At 40.0% G+C, this 17,426-nt stretch overlaps 1 non-coding gene across 1 annotated transcript; it reads left to right on the top strand.

The window, feature by feature from the left end:
- The first annotated feature begins 15,700 nt into the window (after positions 1-15,700).
- LOC148547852 (small nucleolar RNA R71) lies at positions 15,701-15,808 on the top strand. The gene has a single exon (XR_015897783.1). It is a non-coding gene; the product is annotated as a small nucleolar RNA R71 (small nucleolar RNA).
- Positions 15,809-17,426: the final 1,618 nt, after the last annotated feature.

The following is a 17,426-nucleotide window of genomic DNA, read 5'->3' as shown; positions in this document are numbered from 1 at the left end:
TACCACGAAGGTTCTAATCTCATGGATTTGAATGCTCTATTGTCAGGAGAGCCAAGTCAAATCCGTGGATCAGAGACCCAAGAGATACGCACTCAAGTTGTCGCCTAATGACTACGTTGAGCTCAGATAGAACGGGAGTGGTTGTCAAGCACGCGTTCATAAAGTTGAGAATGATGATGAGTGTCACGGATCATCATATTCTTTATATTGAAGTACGAGTGAGTATCTTAAAACAGAATCAAGCGTGATCGAAAAGAAAACAATAGTAATTGAATTAATCCATTGAGACACAGCAGAACTCCTCACCCCGACCTATGGGATTTAGAGACTCATGCTGTAGAAGATACAATATGAGATGTAAAATGTCATCAGTTACAAAATGAATTTCTAAAAGTAGTTTTTATACTAAACTAGTAACTTAGGTTTACAGAAAATGAGTAACTAAGTGCAGATAGTGCAGAAATCCACTTCCGGGGCCCACTTGGTGAGTGTTTGGGCTGAGCTTTCAAGCTTCCACGTGCATGTGCCTCAAATTAGAGTTAAACGCCACCATGGGTGCGAAAATGGGCATTTAACGCCAAGAACTGTGCCAATTCTGGCGTTTTACGCCAAAAAAGGGTTTCTGGCTGGCGTTTAGCGCCAGTTTGGGCCATCAAATCTCGGGAAACATATGGACTATTATACATTGCTGGAAAGCCCAAGATCTATAATTTCTAACGCAATTAAGAGAGCGCCAATTGGGCTTCTGTAGCTCCAGAAAATCCACTTTGAGTGCAGGAGGGTCAGAATCCAACAGCATCTGCAGTCCTTTCTCAGCCTCTGAATCAGACTTTTGCTCAGGTCCCTCAATTTCAGCCAGAAAATACCTGAAATTACAGAAAAATACACAAACTCATAGTAAAGTCTAGAAATGTAATTTTTTCATAAAAACTAATAAAAATATAATAAAAAATAACTAAAACATACTAAAAACTACCTAAAAATAATGCGAAAAAGCGTATAAATTATCCGCTCATCACAACACCAAACTTAAATTGTTGCTTGTCCCCAAGCAAACAAAAACAAAATAAGATAAAAAGAAGAGAAAATACAATAAATTTCAAAAATATCAATGAAGATTAGTTTTAATTAGATGAGCGGGAGTAGTAGCTTTTTGCCTCTAAATAGTTTTGGCATCTCTCTATCCATTGGAGTTCAGAATTGTTGGCCTCTTTAGGAACTCAGAAATACAGATAATGTTATTGATTTTCCTAGTTAAGTTCTTTTTTATTCTTGAACACAGCTACTTTATGAGTCTTGGCCGTGACCCTAAGCATTTTGTTTTCCAGTATTACCACCGGATACATAAATGCCACGGACACATAACTGGGTGAACCTTTTCAGATTGTGACTCAGCTTTGCTAGAGTCCCCAGTTAGAGGTGGCCAGAGTTCTTAAGCACACTCTTTTGCTTGGGATCACGACTTTAACCACTCAGTCCCAAGCTTTTCACTTGGACCTTCATGACACAAGCACATAGTTAGGGACAACTTGATTTAGCCGCTTAGGCCAAGATTTTATTCCTTTTGGGCCCTCCTATCCATTGATGCTCAAAGCCTTGGATCTTCTTTACCCTTGCCTTTTAGTTTAAGGGTTACTGGCTTTTTGCTCTTGCGTTTTGGTTTAAAGAGCTATTGGCTTTTTCTGCTTGCTTTTTCTTTTTCTTTCTTTTTTTTCTTTATTTTTCGCATTTTTTTCTCACATGATTTTGCTTTTTACTACTTTTTCTTACTTCAAGAATCAGTTTTATGATTTTTCATATCACCAATAACATGTATCCTTTTTCATTATTCTTTCAAGAGTCAACTTTTCTTAATTCCAATTTCAAACATGCACTGTTTAAGCATACATTCAGAAAGCAAGAAGTATTGCCACCACATCAAAATAATTAAACTAATTTCAAAATAAATTTTTAAATTATGCACTTCTTGTTCTTTTGCAGAAAACATTTTTCATTTAAGAAAGGTGAGAGATTCATGGAATCATTCATAGCTTTAAGACATAGACTCTAAACACTAATGATCATGTAATAAAGACAAAAACATAGACAAAACATAAAGTATAAAAACTAAAAACAAAAAAATAAGAACAAAGAAATTAAAGAACGGGTCCACCTTAGTGACGACGGCTAGTTCTTCCTCTTGAAGATCCTATGGAGTGCTTTAGCTCCTCAATATCTCTTCCTTGCCTTTGTTGCTCCTCCCTCATGGCTCTTTTGTCCTCTCTGATTTCATAGAGGATAATGGAGTGCTCTTGGTGCTCCATCCTTAGTTGTTCCATGTTGGAACTTAAATCTCCTAAAGAGGTGTTGAGTTGCTCCCAATAGCTTTGTTGAGGAAAGTGTATCCCTTGAGGCATCTCAGGGATTTCTTGATGAAGAATTTTCTCATGCACTTGTTGAGGTCCATGAGTGGGCTCTCTTGTTTGCTCCATCCTCTTTCTAGTGAGGGGATTTTGAGATGAATCTCTCCATCTCCCATGACTCGGAGTTGGAAGCAACTGTCTTCCCTTTCCTCTTTCTAGAGATTTCTCTGGCCTTAGGTTCCATTAGTGATTATGGAAAGCGAAAAGCAGAGCTTTTTCCCACACCAAATTTAAAAGGTTTGCTCATCCTCGAGCAAAAGAAGAAAGAAAGGAAGAGAAAAAGAAGAGATGGAGGTGGTGGAGGTGTGTGAATGTTTCGGCCAAGGGGGTTTTAGGTGGTTATGATGTGTGAAAATGAAGGAGTGATGAGGGGCTTATATAGGAACGGAGTGGAGAGGGAATTCTTGTAATAGGGGTTGGGTTTGGGAGGGAGATGGTTTGAATTTGAATGGGTAGGGGTAGGTGGGTTGTATGATGGTTTTGGAGGAGAAATGGAGGTAATTGGTGGAGGTTATTTTGGGGAAGAGTGTTATGGAAAGGTGTGAAAAGAAGAGAGAGTGAGTTGGGGTAGGTGGGAATCATGTGGGCTCCACAGATCCTGAGGTGTCAAGGAATTCTGGTCCCTGCACCTTTCTGGTGTTTAAACGCCCCTGGACAGCCATTTCTGGCGTTTAAACGCCAGTCTGCTGCCTTTCCTGGTGTTAAATGCCAGGCTGATGCCCCTTTATGGCGTTTAACGCCAGCTAGACACCCTTTTCTGGCGTTAAACGCCAGTCTGTCTGCCAATTCTGGCGTTTAAATGCCAGTAAGCTTGTCCTACAGGGTGTGATATTTTTGATGCTGTTTTTGATTCCGCTTTAATTCTGCAGCTGTTTTTATGACTCCACATGATCATCAACCTAAAGAAAACTTAAAATAACAATGGAAAAAGAAATGAAAAGTAATTAACATAGATAAATAAGATTGGGTTGCCTCCTAATAAGCGCTTTTTTACTGTCAATAGCTTGACATTACTGAGCTTTAATCTAGTCTCAGTCTTGAGCATTCTTGCTCAACATTGCCTTCATGATAATGCTTGACTCTCTGTCCATTAACAATGAACTTTTTGTCAGAGTCAATATCCTGAAGTTCTACATATCCATATGGTGACACACTTGTAATCACATATGGTCCCTTCTACCGGGATTTCGATTTCCCAGGGAACAATCTGAGCTTAGAGTTAAACAGCAGAACCTTCTGTCCTGGCTCAAAGACTCTAGATGACAGCTTTCTGTCATGCCACCTTTTTGCTTTCTCCTTGTAAATTTTAGCATTTTCGAAAGCATTGAGTCTGAACTCTTCCAGCTCATTCAACTGGAGTAATCTTTTCTCTCCAGCTACCTTAGCATCAAGGTTTAGGAATCTGGTTGCCCAGTAGGCCTTGTGTTCCAGTTCCACTGGCAGATGACAGGCTTTTCCATACACAAGCTGGTATGGAGAGGTCCCTATATGAGTCTTGAATGCGGTTCTGTATGCCCACAGAGCATTGTAAGAACCGCAACTAATTAACCGATTAATTAAGTAATTAATATTGCCCTAATTAGGCTTCAAAAAGTTAGAGTGAGAATTTGAGGATTTAAAGGTGATTTTCAGACTCAGTGGGTCTTTCTGAGTCAGAAAATGTGCTTTCTGCGAAAAATCGTGAAAAACTGTGAACCGGCAGTTGAACCGGTTCAAGTCTGCCCGGTACTGCCTGAGAAAAAGGGAAAACCGGAGAAAACCTTGGAAAAATGTTAGAAATGGAAAACCGGGCGTTAATTTTAAAGGTTTGGCCCGAAGTTAGGCCAAACGGACTAAAAACGCTAACGGATTGGACCGGGCCCAAGTTGGGCCCAAGCGCAACATATAAAAGGCTCATTAAATGAACCAAACTAGCCACAACACTAAACAAACACACTCATACATGCTGAAAAGAGAAGAAGAGAGAAACCCTTTTGGTTACTATTCATCATCTTCTTCCAAAGCTCATATCTTGAGCTAGAGAGCTCCGATCGCCGCACCGTTTGCGGCTACGCATTTCTTGTGAAGAGCTCTACAAATCCCATATAAAAAACTGGTAAGAAAAGTTTGAATCCCTCTCAGTTTCTCTCCTCAAAATTTGGGGTACTTAGGGTTTGTGCCTAAATGAGTTCTTGTGATTCTTGGTGTTTAGGTTTGCCCTAATCCTTGCTTAGCCTTGGATTCTTGCTAGTAAATCTGTGAGAGAAGGTAAGAGCCACTAAAACTTTGTGAATTTATGTATAATTATAACCCTAGGTTGATTTGAGGTGATTTATATGTATATAGTTTGATTATTGTGGCTTTGGGAGCTCTTGGAACTTATTTGTGCTTAGTGGAGTGGATGTGAAAGCTTGGAAATTGGTTGAAAGCTATTTGGTGATCAATTTGGGTTTTGGTGCATAAGGGGAATCGGCCAAGGTATGGTTTCAGTTTCCTCTATGTAGTATATAATATTCATGGACACTTAGGCTAGTGACCTATAGGATAGGGTTGGAAATTTATATGTTGTTGATAATTATTTGGGTTAATAATGTATAATGAATTGATGTTATTGTTGTTGTGATTAAATGATGAAGTTGAGATATGATGGATTGGATGAATAAATATTGTTGATTATTAATATGAATCATGGTTGAGTTCATGAGAAAAATTGATAGTGATATAATGTTGATTGGTGAATATGTGATATATGTGATATTGAGGTTGAGAATAATATGTGAAGGAAAATGTGAAAAGAATGGTGCAAAATGTCATGAAGTTTAGGTGTTGATGAGAAATAGAGTTTTGGAATGGTTCCATTTGGTATTGGTTGGGTTGAGTTGTGAAAATAAGTAACTTGGTAAATTGTGAACTTTTGGTAAAATGGTGTTTTTGGTGAACTTTGCTCGATCATAACTTTTGCCTCGATTTTTGAAACTGATTGAAATTTATTTATAATTAAAGATCTTTGAAAGCTCTTTAAATCGATATAAAATTTGTGAAAATTAGAATTTTGTAGAGGAAGTTATGATCCTTCAAAGTTGGTGTTAAAAATTTGAAATTCTGCAAAGTTACAGGATTTCAAGATTTGCTGATACGTGCGGACGCACACATTCATGCGGACGCACATATCTGTGCGCATGCACAGGCAGGAAAGTCCGTTCTGGTCACGGCGCTAGCACAGCTTGTGCGCGCACATATCCAAGGAAAAATTTCAACCTGTGCGGACGCACAAGTTGGGGAGGCTGGTCTATTAGGGGCACTGGCACAGGTTGTGCGAGCGCACAGATCCTTGTAAAAAATTGACATCTGTGCGTACGCACACCCCTGTGCGTACGCACGCGTTTTAAAACTCTCAGGAGTGTGTGCACGCACAGACCCTTGTGCGGCCGCACACGTCCTGTTTCTCAAAATTTTAATTTGTTTTCAACTTTTCTACCTTCCCAATATGGTTGTAAGCTTCTAAAACAGCATTTTAAGACTTTTGGGCCTAGTTTCGAGTATTAGAACATGGGATGAAACTTAAGGGTTCTAGTACATGGTTTAGTGATAAATTAGAAAACGGAGGCCTAGGTTTCTGGCGTGTTGAGAATGATCTGATGTTGGGTGGAGGATAAGTGATATATGAGATAAGGAATGATGAACTTTGATATTGGAAACTGAGTGAGTTATGAATAGACAGTGGTTGAGATGAGTCCAGAACTCGGATTGAGATGATGGATCTCTGTATACTGAGAATGTTTTTCTAAAAACCACTGAAATATTATTTTTACTGAGAATATGAGACGCTATGCGCCCGGCAGGGATGGCGGTTGGATCCCGCCTGTCGAGGTAGTGGTGGCGGCGTAAGGGCGGTGGTTCATCCCGCTTGCGTTGAGATGTGAGGTCTGTGGCAAGAGTATCCCGCTCGCATCCCTTCGGACCTATAGGCGAGCAGGCGCCGGTACCTGGACAGTGATCCGGGCACTATATCTCGGGGGTTCCCATATGAGAAATCCGAAGGGCGACGTCTCCATGGAGATGTGTCGGGTTGGTAGTTGAATCGACAATGTGATATCACAGCCAGTAGGACAGGCATTCATCATATGCATTTTCTATCTGTTTGTATGCCTTGTTTACTTGTAATGGCTTGCCTAATTTAATAACGTGCATACTTGCTATCTGAATTATTTACCTTATATGCGTCTACTTGTGTTTTACTTGCATTGTATATTACCTGTGTTTTCTACTGGGATTGAGGAGGTTCGGAAGGCAGTGGCGATGGGATCGCATGGAGGATAGGTTGGTGAAGGCTGTGGGACAGCGGTGTTTGGTTAGGATAGAAATCCCTTAAGATAGATCACCCGGTTTACTTATGATAAAGTTTATATTATGCTCATTTGTTTTAGAATGCTTTAAGCTTGAATCTTGTGACGGATATGGAGCTTAGATAATATTATTTCTTCTATATATTATACGTATGAGCTTTAGAACTGTAGTAATCTCTGGTTAACCTTTGCTTTACGATGCAAGATAAAGCTTAGGCTAATTAGGGTGTTACAAGCATCATCCAGACTTCTTGTCCAATCCCTTCTACGGGTACTTACAGTCCATTCCAGGATTTGTTTTAGTTCTCTATTTGAGACTTCAGCCTGCCATTTGTCTGTGGATGATATGGAGTTGCCACTTTGTGGTTAATTCCATATCAGATCAGAGCAGAGTCAAGCTGTTTATTGCAGAAATGAGTGCCTCCATCACTGATCAGTACCCTAGGGACACCAAACTTGCTGAAAATATGCTTCTGGAGGAACTTCATCACTGTCTTAGTATCATTAGTGGGTGTTGCAATTGCCTCTACCCATTTAGATACATAGTCTACTGCCACCAGAATATAAGTGTTTGAATATGATGGTGGGAAAGGCCCCATGAAGTCAATACCCCATACATCAAACAACTCAATCTCTAAGATTCCTTGCTGAGGCATGGCATAACCATGAGGCAGATTACCAGCTCTCTGGAAACTGTCATAGTTACGTACAAACTCTCAGGAGTCTCTATAGAGAGTAGGCCAGTAGAAGCCACATTGGAGAACCTTTGTGGCTATTCGCTCACCTCCAAAATGTCCTCCATATTGTGATCCATGGCAATGCCATAGGATCTTTTGTGCCTCTTCTCTAGGAATACATCTACGGATTATTCCGTCTGCACATCTCTTAAAAAGATATGGTTCATCCCACAAGTAGTACTTTGCATCAGAAACCAATTTTTTTGTTTGCTGCTTACTGTATTCTTTGGGTATGAATTTCACAGCTTTATAGTTTGCAATGTCTGCAAACCACAGTACTTCCTGAATGGCAAAGAGTTGCTCATCCGAAAAAGTTTCAGAGATCTCAGTAGGAGGGAGGGACGCTCCTGCTACTGGTTCTATCCGGGACAGGTGATCAGCTACTTGGTTCTCTGTCCCTTTTTTGTCTCTTATTTCTATATCAAACTCTTGCAGAAGCAACACCCATCTTATGAGTTTGGGTTTTGAATCCTGCTTTGTGAGGAGATATTTTAGAGCAGCATGGTCAGTGTACACAATCACTTTTGATCCTACTAAATAAGATCTGAACTTGTCAATGGCATAAACCACTGCAAGCAACTCCTTTTCTATGGTTGTGTAATTCTTCTGCGCATCATTTAAAACATGGCTAGCATAATAAATTACACGCAGAAGCTTGTCATGCCTCTGTCCCAATACTGCACCAATGGCATGGTCACTGGCATCACACATTAGTTCGAATGGTAATATACAGTCTGGTGTAGAAATGACTGGTGCTGTGACCAGCTTAGCTTTCAGAGTCTCAAAGGCCTGCAAACACTCTGTGTCAAAGACAAATGGTGTATCAGCAGCTAGCAGATTTGCTCAGAGGTTTTGCAATTTTTGAAAAATCCTTTATAAACCTCCTATAGAATCCTGCATGCCCCTGAAAGCTTCTGATTGCCTTAACATTGGCAGGTGGTGGTAATTTTTCAATTACCTCTACCTTAGCTTGATCCACCTCTATTTCCTTATTCAAAATTCTGTGCCCAAGGACAATCCCTTCAATCACCATAAAGTGACATTTCTCCCAGTTTAAAACCAGGTTAGTCTATTGGCACCTTTTCAGAACAAGTGCTAGATGGTCAAGACAGGAGCTGAATGAGTCTCCAAATACTGAGAAGTCATCCATGAAGACTTCCAAAAATTTCTCTACCATATCAGAGAAGATAGAGAGCATGCACCTCTGAAAGCTTGCAGGTGCATTGCACAGACCAAATGGCATCCTTCTGTAGGTAAATACTCCAGATGGACATGTGAATGCTGTTTTCTCTTGGCCCTGAGGATCTACTGCAATGTGGTTGTAACCTGAATAGTCATCCAAAAAGCAGTAGTATTCATGACCTGCTAGTTTTTCTAGCATCTGGTCTATGAACGGTAAAGAAAAATGATCTTTTCTAGTGGCTGTATTGAGCCTTCTGTAGTCAATATACATACGCCACCCTGTAACTATTCTTGTGGGAACCAGTTCATTCCTTTCATTATGAACCACTGTCATCCCTCCCTTCTTTGGGACAACTTGGACAGGGCTCACCCAGAGGCTATCAGAAATATGATAAATAATCCCAGCTTCTAGTAACTTAGTGACCTCTTTCTACACCACCTCCTTGATGGCTGGATTCAGCCGCCTCTGTGGTTGAACCGCTGGCAAATTTGGTGCACGAAATTGTGATCATCAATGGCGCCAACAACTTGGTACGCACAATTGTAATCTCAACTCTTTTTCACAATTCCGCACAACTAACCAGCAAGTGTACTGGGTCGTCCAAGTAATAAACCTTACGTGAGTAAGGGTCGATCCCACGGAGATTGTCGGCTTGAAGCAAGCTATGGTCATCTTGTAAATCTCAGTCAGGTGGATTCAAATGGTTATGGAGAATTGATAATTAAAAGATGAATAAAATATAAAATAAGATAGAGATACTTATGTAATTCATTGGTGAGAATTTCAGATAAGCGTATGAAGATGCTTTGTTCCTCCTGAACTTCTGCTTTCCTATTGTCTTCATCCAATCATTCATACTCCTTTCCATGGCAAGCTGTATGTTGGGTTTCACCATTGTCAATGGCTACCTCCCGTTCTCTCAGTGAAAATAGTCTAAATGCGCTGTCACCGCACGACTAATCATCTGTCGGTTCTCGATCATGTTGGAATAGGATCCATTGATCATTTTGCGTCTGTCACTACGCCCAACACTCGCGAGTTTGAAGCTTGTCACAGTCATCCCTTCCCAGATCCTACTCGGAATACCACAGACAATGTTTAGACTTTCCAGATCTCAGGAATGGCTGCCAATAATTCTAGCCTATACCACGAAGGTTTTAATCTTAGATTAGAAACCCAAGAGATACACATTCAAGCTTGTTTGCATGTAGAACGGAAGTGGTTGTCAGGCACGCGTTCATAGGTGAGAATGGTGATGAGTGTCACATAATCATCACATTTATCATGTTATTGAGTGCGAATGAATATCTTGGAGAAGAAATAGGCTTGAGTTGAATAGAAAAACAATAGTACTTTGTATTAATTCATGAGGAACAGCGGAGATCGACACCTTAATCTATGGTGTATAGAAACTCCACCGTTGAAAACACATAAGAACAAGGTTCAGGCATGGCCGTGAGGCCAGCCTCTCAAAGCGTGATCAAGAGATCAAAAGATGAACTAACGATTTCAAGATGAAAAGTGTGTGTAAATACAATAGCAAAAGGTCCTATTTATAGAGAACTAGTAGCCTAGGGTTTACAGAAGTGAGTAAATAATGCAGAAATCCACTTCCGGGCCCACTTGGTGTGTGCTTGGGCTGAGCGTTGAAGCTTTCACGTGTAGAGACTTTTCCTGGAGTTAAACGCCAGTTTTTGTGCCAGTTTGGGCGTTTAACTCCAGCTTTTATGCCAGTTCTGGCGTTTTGACGCCATAATTTTTATGCTAATTTGGAACGCCAGTTTGAGCCATCAAATCTCGGACAAAGTATGAACTATTATATATTGCTGAAAAGCCCAAGATGTCTAATTTCCAACTCAATTAAGAGCGTGCCAATTAGACTTTTGTAGCTCTAGAAAATTTACTTTGAGTGCAGGGAGGTCAGAATCTAACAGCATCTGCAGTCCTTTTTCAGCCTCTGAATCAGATTTTTGCTCAGGTCCCTCAATTTCAACCAGAAAATACCTGAAATCATAGAAAAACACACAAACTCATAGTAAAGTCCAGAAATGTGATTTTTGAATAAAAACTAATAAAAATATAATAAAAAGTGACTAAAACATATTAAAAACTACCTAAAAACAATGCCAAAAAGCGTATAAATTATCCCCTCATCACAACATCAAACTTAAATTGTTGCTTGTCCCCAAGCAACTGAAAATCAAATAGGATAAAAAGAAGAGAATATACAATGAATTCCAAAAACATCTATGAAGATCAGTCCTAATTAGATGAGTAGGGCTATTAACTTTTTGCTTCTGAAAAGTTTTGGCATCTCACTTTATCCTTTGAAGTTTAGAATGATTGGCATCTATAGGAATTCAGAATTTAGATAGTGTTATTAATTCTCCTAGTTCAGTATGTTGATTCTTGAACACAGTGACTTTATGAGTCTTCGCCGTGACCCAAAGCATTTTATTTTTCGGTATTACCACCGAATACATAAATGCCACAGACACATAACTGGGTGAACCTTTTCAGATTGTGACTCAGCTTTGCTAGAGTCCCCAATTAGAGGTGTCCAGAGCTCTTAAGCACACTCTTATTGTTTTGGACCACGACTTTAACCGCTCAGTCTCAAGCTTTTCACTTGACACCTTTACGCCACAAGCACATGGTTAGGGACAGCTTGGTTTAGCCGCTTAGGCCAGGATTTTATTCCTGTGGGCCATCCTATCCACTGATGCTCAAAGCCTTGGATCCTTTTTATTTTACCCTTGTCTTTTGGTTTAAAGGGCTATTGACTTTTTCTGCTTGCTTTTTCTTTCTCTATTTTTCTCTTTTTTTTCTTTATTTTTTCGCCTCTTTTTTTTGCATATTTTTTTTCTGCAAGCTTTTCACTGCTTTTTCTTGCTTCAAGAATCAATTTTATGATTTTTCAGATTATCAATAACATTTCTCCTTTTTCATCATTCTTTCAAGAGCCAACAATTTTAACATTCATGAACAACAATTCAAAACTATGCACTGTTCAAGCATTCATTCAGAAAAACAAAAAGTATTGCCACCACATCAAAATAATTAATCTGTTTTAAAATTTGAAATTTATGTACTTCTTTTTCTTTTTTAGAAAATTTTTCATTTAAGAAAGGTGATGGATTCATAGGACATTCATAGCTTTAAGGCATAGACACTTAGACACTAGTGATCATGTAATAAGACACAAACATAAATAAAACATAAAGCATAATTTTCGAAAAATAGAAAAATAAGAACAAGGAAATTAAAGAATGGGTTCACCTTAGTGATGGCGGCTTGTTCTTCCTCTTGAAGATCTTATGGACTCCTTGAGCTCCTCAATGTCTCTTCCTTGCCTTTGTTGCTCCTCCCTCATGACTCTTTGGTCTTCTCTAATTTCATGGAGGAGGATGGAATGCTCTTGGTGCTCTGCCCTTAGTTGTCCCATATTGGAACTTAATTCTCCTAGGGAGGTGTTGATTTGCTCCCAATAATTTTGTGGAGGAAAATGCATCCCTTGAGGCATCTCAGGGATTTCATGATGAGGAATTTCCTTATGCTCTTGTCCATGAGGGGGCTCTCTTGTTTGCTTCGTCCCTTTTTTAGTGATGGGCTTGTCCTCATCAATGAGGATGTCTTCCTCTATGTCAATTCCAGCTGAATTGCAGAGGTGACAAATGAGATGAGGGAAGGCTAATCTTGCCAAAGTAGAGGACTTGTCCGCCACCTTGTAGAGTTCTAGGGATATAACCTCATGAACTTCTACTTCCTCTCCAATCATGATGCTATGGATCATGATAGCCCGGTCTATAGTAACTTCAGACCGGTTGCTAGTAGGAATGATTGAGCGTTGGATGAACTCCAACCATCCCCTAGCCACGGGCTTGAGGTTATGCCTTCTTAGTTGAACTGGCTTCCCTTTTGAATCTCTCTTCCATTGAGCGCCCTCTTCACAGATGTCTATGAGGACTTGGTCCAATCTTTGATCAAAGTTGGTCCTTCTAGTGTAGGGGCGTGCATCTCCTTGCATCATGGGCAAGTTGAATGCCAACCTTACATTTTCCGGACTAAAATCTAAGCATTTCCCTCAGACCATTGTAAGCCAATTCTTTGGGTCCGGGTTCACACTTTGATCATGGTTCTTGGTGATCCATGCATTGGCATAGAACTCTTGAACCATTAAGATTCCGACTTGTTGAATAGGGTTGGTGAGAACTTCCCAACCTCTTCTTCGAATCTCATGTCAGATCTCTGGATATTCACACTTTTTGAGTTTGAAAGGGACCTCGGGGATCACCTTCTTCTTGGCCACAACTTCATAGAAGTGGTCTTGATGGATCTTTGAGATGAATCTCTCCATCTCCCATTACTCAGAGGCGGAAGCTTTTGACTTCCCTTTCCTCTTTCTAGAGGTTTTTCCGGCCTTAGGTACCATAAATGGTTATGGAAAAATAAAAAGCAACGCTTTTACCACACCAAACTTAGAAGGTTTGCTCGTCCTCGAGCAAAAGAAGAAAGAAAAGAGTAGAAAAAGAAAATAGAGGAGATGGAGGGGGTTTTGTGGTTCGGCCAAGGGGGAAAAGTAGTGTGTATGATGTGTGAAAATGAAGGAGTGAAGATTGGTTTATATAGGGGTGGAGAGAGGGGTAGGGTTCGGCCATGTATAGGTGGGTTTGGGAGGGAAAGTGGTTTGAATTTGAATGGTGAGGCAGGTGGGATTTTATGATGGATGGATGTGGATTGGTGAAGAGATTATGGAGAAGAGGGTAGGATTTGATAGGTGAAGGGTATTTGGGGAAGGGTGTTATGGTGATTGGTGAAGGGTATTTGGGGAAGGGTGTTATGGGAAGGTGTGAAGAAGAGAGAGAGAGATGAGGTAGGTGGGGATCCTGTGGGATCCACAGATCCTGAGGTGTCAAGGATTTCTCATCCCTGCACCATGTTGGCGTATAAACGCCCCCTTGATTGCCACTCCTGGCGTTAAACGCCAGGTTCCTGCCCATTTCTGACATTTAACGCCAACTTTTCTCCCCTTTCTGGCGTTTAAACGCCAGCTCTATGCCCATTTCTGGCGTTAAACGCCCAGAATGGTGCCAGACTGGGCGTTTAACGCCCATTCTGCTACCCTTACTGGCGTTTAAATGCCAGCAAGCTTCTCCTCCAGGGTGTGCTATTTTTAATACTGTTTTTTATTCTATTTTTTTTTTCAGTTGTTTTTGTGACTTCACATGATCATCAACCTACAGAAAACATAAAATAACAATGGAAAATAAATAGATATGATTAAATAAAATTGGGTTGCCTCCCAACAAGCGCTTCGTTAATGTCAATAGCTTGACAGTGGGCTCTCATGGAGCCTCACAGATACTCAGAGCATGATTGGGGCCTCTCAACACCAAACTTAGAGTTTGGTTGTGGCTTCTCAACACCAAACTTAGAGTTTGGTTGTAGCCTCCCAACACCAAACTTAGAGTTTGAATGTGGGGGTTTTGTTTGACTCTGTATTGAGAGAAGCTTTTCATGCTTCCTCTCCATGGTTACAGAAGGAGATCCTTGAGCTTTAAACACAAGGGAGTCCTCATTCACTTGAAGGATCAATTTTCCTCTGTCAACATCAATCACAGCTTTTGTTGTGGCTAGGAAGGGTCTGCCAAGGATGATGGATTCATCCATACACTTCCCAGTGTCTAGGATTATGAAATCAGCAGGGATGTAGTGGCCTTCAACCCTTACCAAGACATCCTCTACAAGTCCATAAGCCTGTTTCCTTGAATTGTCTACCATCTCCAGTGTGATTCTTGCAGCTTGTACCTCAAGGATCTCTAGCTTCTCCATTACAAAGAGAGGCATGAGGTTTATACTTGACCCCAGGTCACACAGAGCCTTCTCAAAGGTCATGGTACCTATGGTAGAAGGTATTGAGAATTTTCCAGGATCCTGTCTCTTCTGAGGTAATCTCTGCCTAGTCAAGTCATCCAGTTCTTTGGTGAGCAAGGGAGGTTCATCTTCCCATGTCTCATTACCAAATAACTTGGCATTTAGCTTCATGATTGCTCCAAGGTACTTAGCAACTTGCTCTTCAGTAACATCTTCATCCTCTTCAGAGGAAGAATACTCATCAGAGCTCATGAATGGCAGAAGTAAATTCAATGGAATCTCTATGGTCTCAGTGTGAGCCTTAGATTCCCATGGTTCCTCATTAGGGAACTCCTTGGAGGCTAGTGGACATCCATTGAGGTCTTCCTCAGTGGAAATCAATGCCTTTCCCTCCTCTATGCATTCAGCCATGTGGTTTATGTTTATAGCCTTGCAGTCTCTCTTTGGGTTCTCTTCTGTATTGCTTGGGAGAGTACTAGGAGGGAGTTCAATAACTTTCTTACTCAGCTGACCCACTTGTGCCTCCAAATTTCGAATAGAGGACCTTGTTTCAGTCATGAAACTTTGAGTGGTCTTAGATAGATCAGAGACTACAGTTGCTAAGTCAGAGTGGCTCTGCTTAGAATTCTTTGTCTGTTGCTGAGAAGATGATAGAAAAGGCTTGCTATTGCTAAACCTATTTCTTCCACCATTATTGTTGTTGAAGCCTTGTTGGGGCCTCTGTTGGTCCTTCCATGAGAGATTTGGGTGATTTCTCATTGAAGGATTATAGGTGTTTCCATAGGATTCTCCCATGTAATTCACCTCTTCCATTGCTGGGTTCTCAGGATCATAAGCTTCTTCTTCGGATGAAGCTTCTTTGGTACTGCCTGTTGCTGCTTGTATGCCAGACAGACTCTGAGAGATTATATTGACTTGCTGAGTCAATATTTTGTTCTGAGCCAATGTGGCATTCAGAGTATCAATCTCAAGAACTTCTTTCTTCTGATTTGTCCCATTATTCACAGGGTTCCTTTCATAAGTGTACATGAATTGGTTATTTGCAACCATCTCAATGAGTTCCTGAGCTTCTGCAGGCGTCTTCTTCAGATGAAGAGATCCTCCAGCAGAGCTGTCCAATGACATCTTGGACAGTTCAGACAGACCATCATAGAAGATACCTATGATGCTCCATTCAGAAAGCATGTTAGAAGGACACCTTCTGATCAATTGCTTGTATCTTTCCCAAGCTTCATAGAGGGATTCACCTTCCTTCTGTCTGAAGGTCTGAACCTCCACTCTTAGCTTACTCAATTTTTGAGGTGGAAAGAATTTGGCCAGAAAAGCACTGACCAGCTTTTCCCAAGAGTTCAGGCTTTCCTTAGGTTGTGAATCCAACCATATCCTAGCTCTGTCTCTTACAGCAAAAGGGAAGAGCATAAGTCTGTAGACCTCAGGGTCAACCCCATTGGTCTTGACAGTGTCACAGATTTGTAAAAATTCAGCTAAGAACTGATGAGGATCTTCCAATGGAAGTCCATGAAACTTGCAATTCTATTGCATTAGAGAAACTAATTGAGGCTTCAGCTCAAAGTTGTTTGCTCCAATGGCAGGGATAGAGATGCTTCTCCCATAGAAGTCGGGAGTAGGTGCAGTAAAGTCACCAAGCACCTTCCTTGCATTGTTGGCATTGTTGTTGTTTTCGGCTACCTGGCTTCTTCTTATTTGAAAATTTCTGTTAGGTCCTCTCCAGAGAGTTGTGCTTTAGCTTCTCTTAGCTTTCTCTTCAAGGTCCTTTCAGGTTCAGGATCAGCTTCAACAAGAATGCCTTTGTCCTTGCTCCTACTCATATGAAAGAGAGGAGAAGAAAGTATGAAATCCTCTATGTCACAGTATAGAGATTCCTTGAGATGTCAGAGGAAAAGAAGAATAGAAGGAGGAGGTAGAGAGGAGAGAATTCGAACTTATAGAGAGAGGGAGTCCGAATTGCACATTGAGGAAGAGTGTTAGTCCCTTAAATAGAAGAAGGTGAGGAGGGGGGAAGAATTTTTGAAATTAAATTAAAAAAAATTGAATTAATTAAAAGAAATTTTGAAAAATTGGTTGATAATTTTCGAAAATTAAAATGGAGAAAGTAATTAAGCGATTTTGAAAAAGATTTTGAAATTAGGAATAAAAAAGATATGATTTAAAATCATTTTTGAAAAAGATGTGGTTGAGAGGATATGATTGAGAAAATATGGTTTTAAAAAGATATGATTGACAAACAATTAAAAAGATTTGATTTTTAAAATTAATGTCTTGGCTAACAAGAAATTTAAAAGATATGATTCTAAAATTCAATTATTGAACCTTTCTTAACAAGGAAGAAATTTTTGAATCAAATCACTAATTGTTAGCAAGGATTTTCGAAAATAGTAAAAAATGGAAAGGATTTGATTTTGAAAAGATATGATTGAAAAGATATGATTTGAAAAAGATCTGATTTTGAAAAATTATGAAAATTTGAAAAAGATTTGAATTGAAAACAAAATCTTCCCTCTTGTGCCATCCTGGCGTTAAACGCCCAAAATACTACCTTTTTGGGCGTTTAACGCCAAGCCAGGTACCCTGGCTAGCATTTAAACGCCAGATTTCCTTCCTCACTGGGTGTTTTGAACGCCCAACTTTTTCTGTGTAATTCCTCTGCTGCATGTTCTGAATCTTCAATTCTCTGTATTATTGACTTGAAAAGACATAATTTGAAAAATTTTTTTTGAATTTTTAATGATGAAAAACAACAAAATGAAACTAATCATGTAAAACTAAGATCAAATAAACAATGCATGCAGGACACCAAAGTTAGAAATTTTCATATTAGAGATACTAACAAATTGAGAATGCACATGAAAAACAACAAAACACACAAAACAAGAGAATTTAAAGA

This window comes from Arachis ipaensis, chromosome B8 (genome assembly GCF_059453495.1).
Source record: "Arachis ipaensis isolate K30076 ecotype BB chromosome B8, ASM5945349v1, whole genome shotgun sequence".
NCBI lineage: Eukaryota > Viridiplantae > Streptophyta > Magnoliopsida > Fabales > Fabaceae > Arachis > Arachis ipaensis.
Note: the sequence above shows the minus strand (reverse complement) of the source record. Positions and strands in the feature narration are given on the sequence as shown.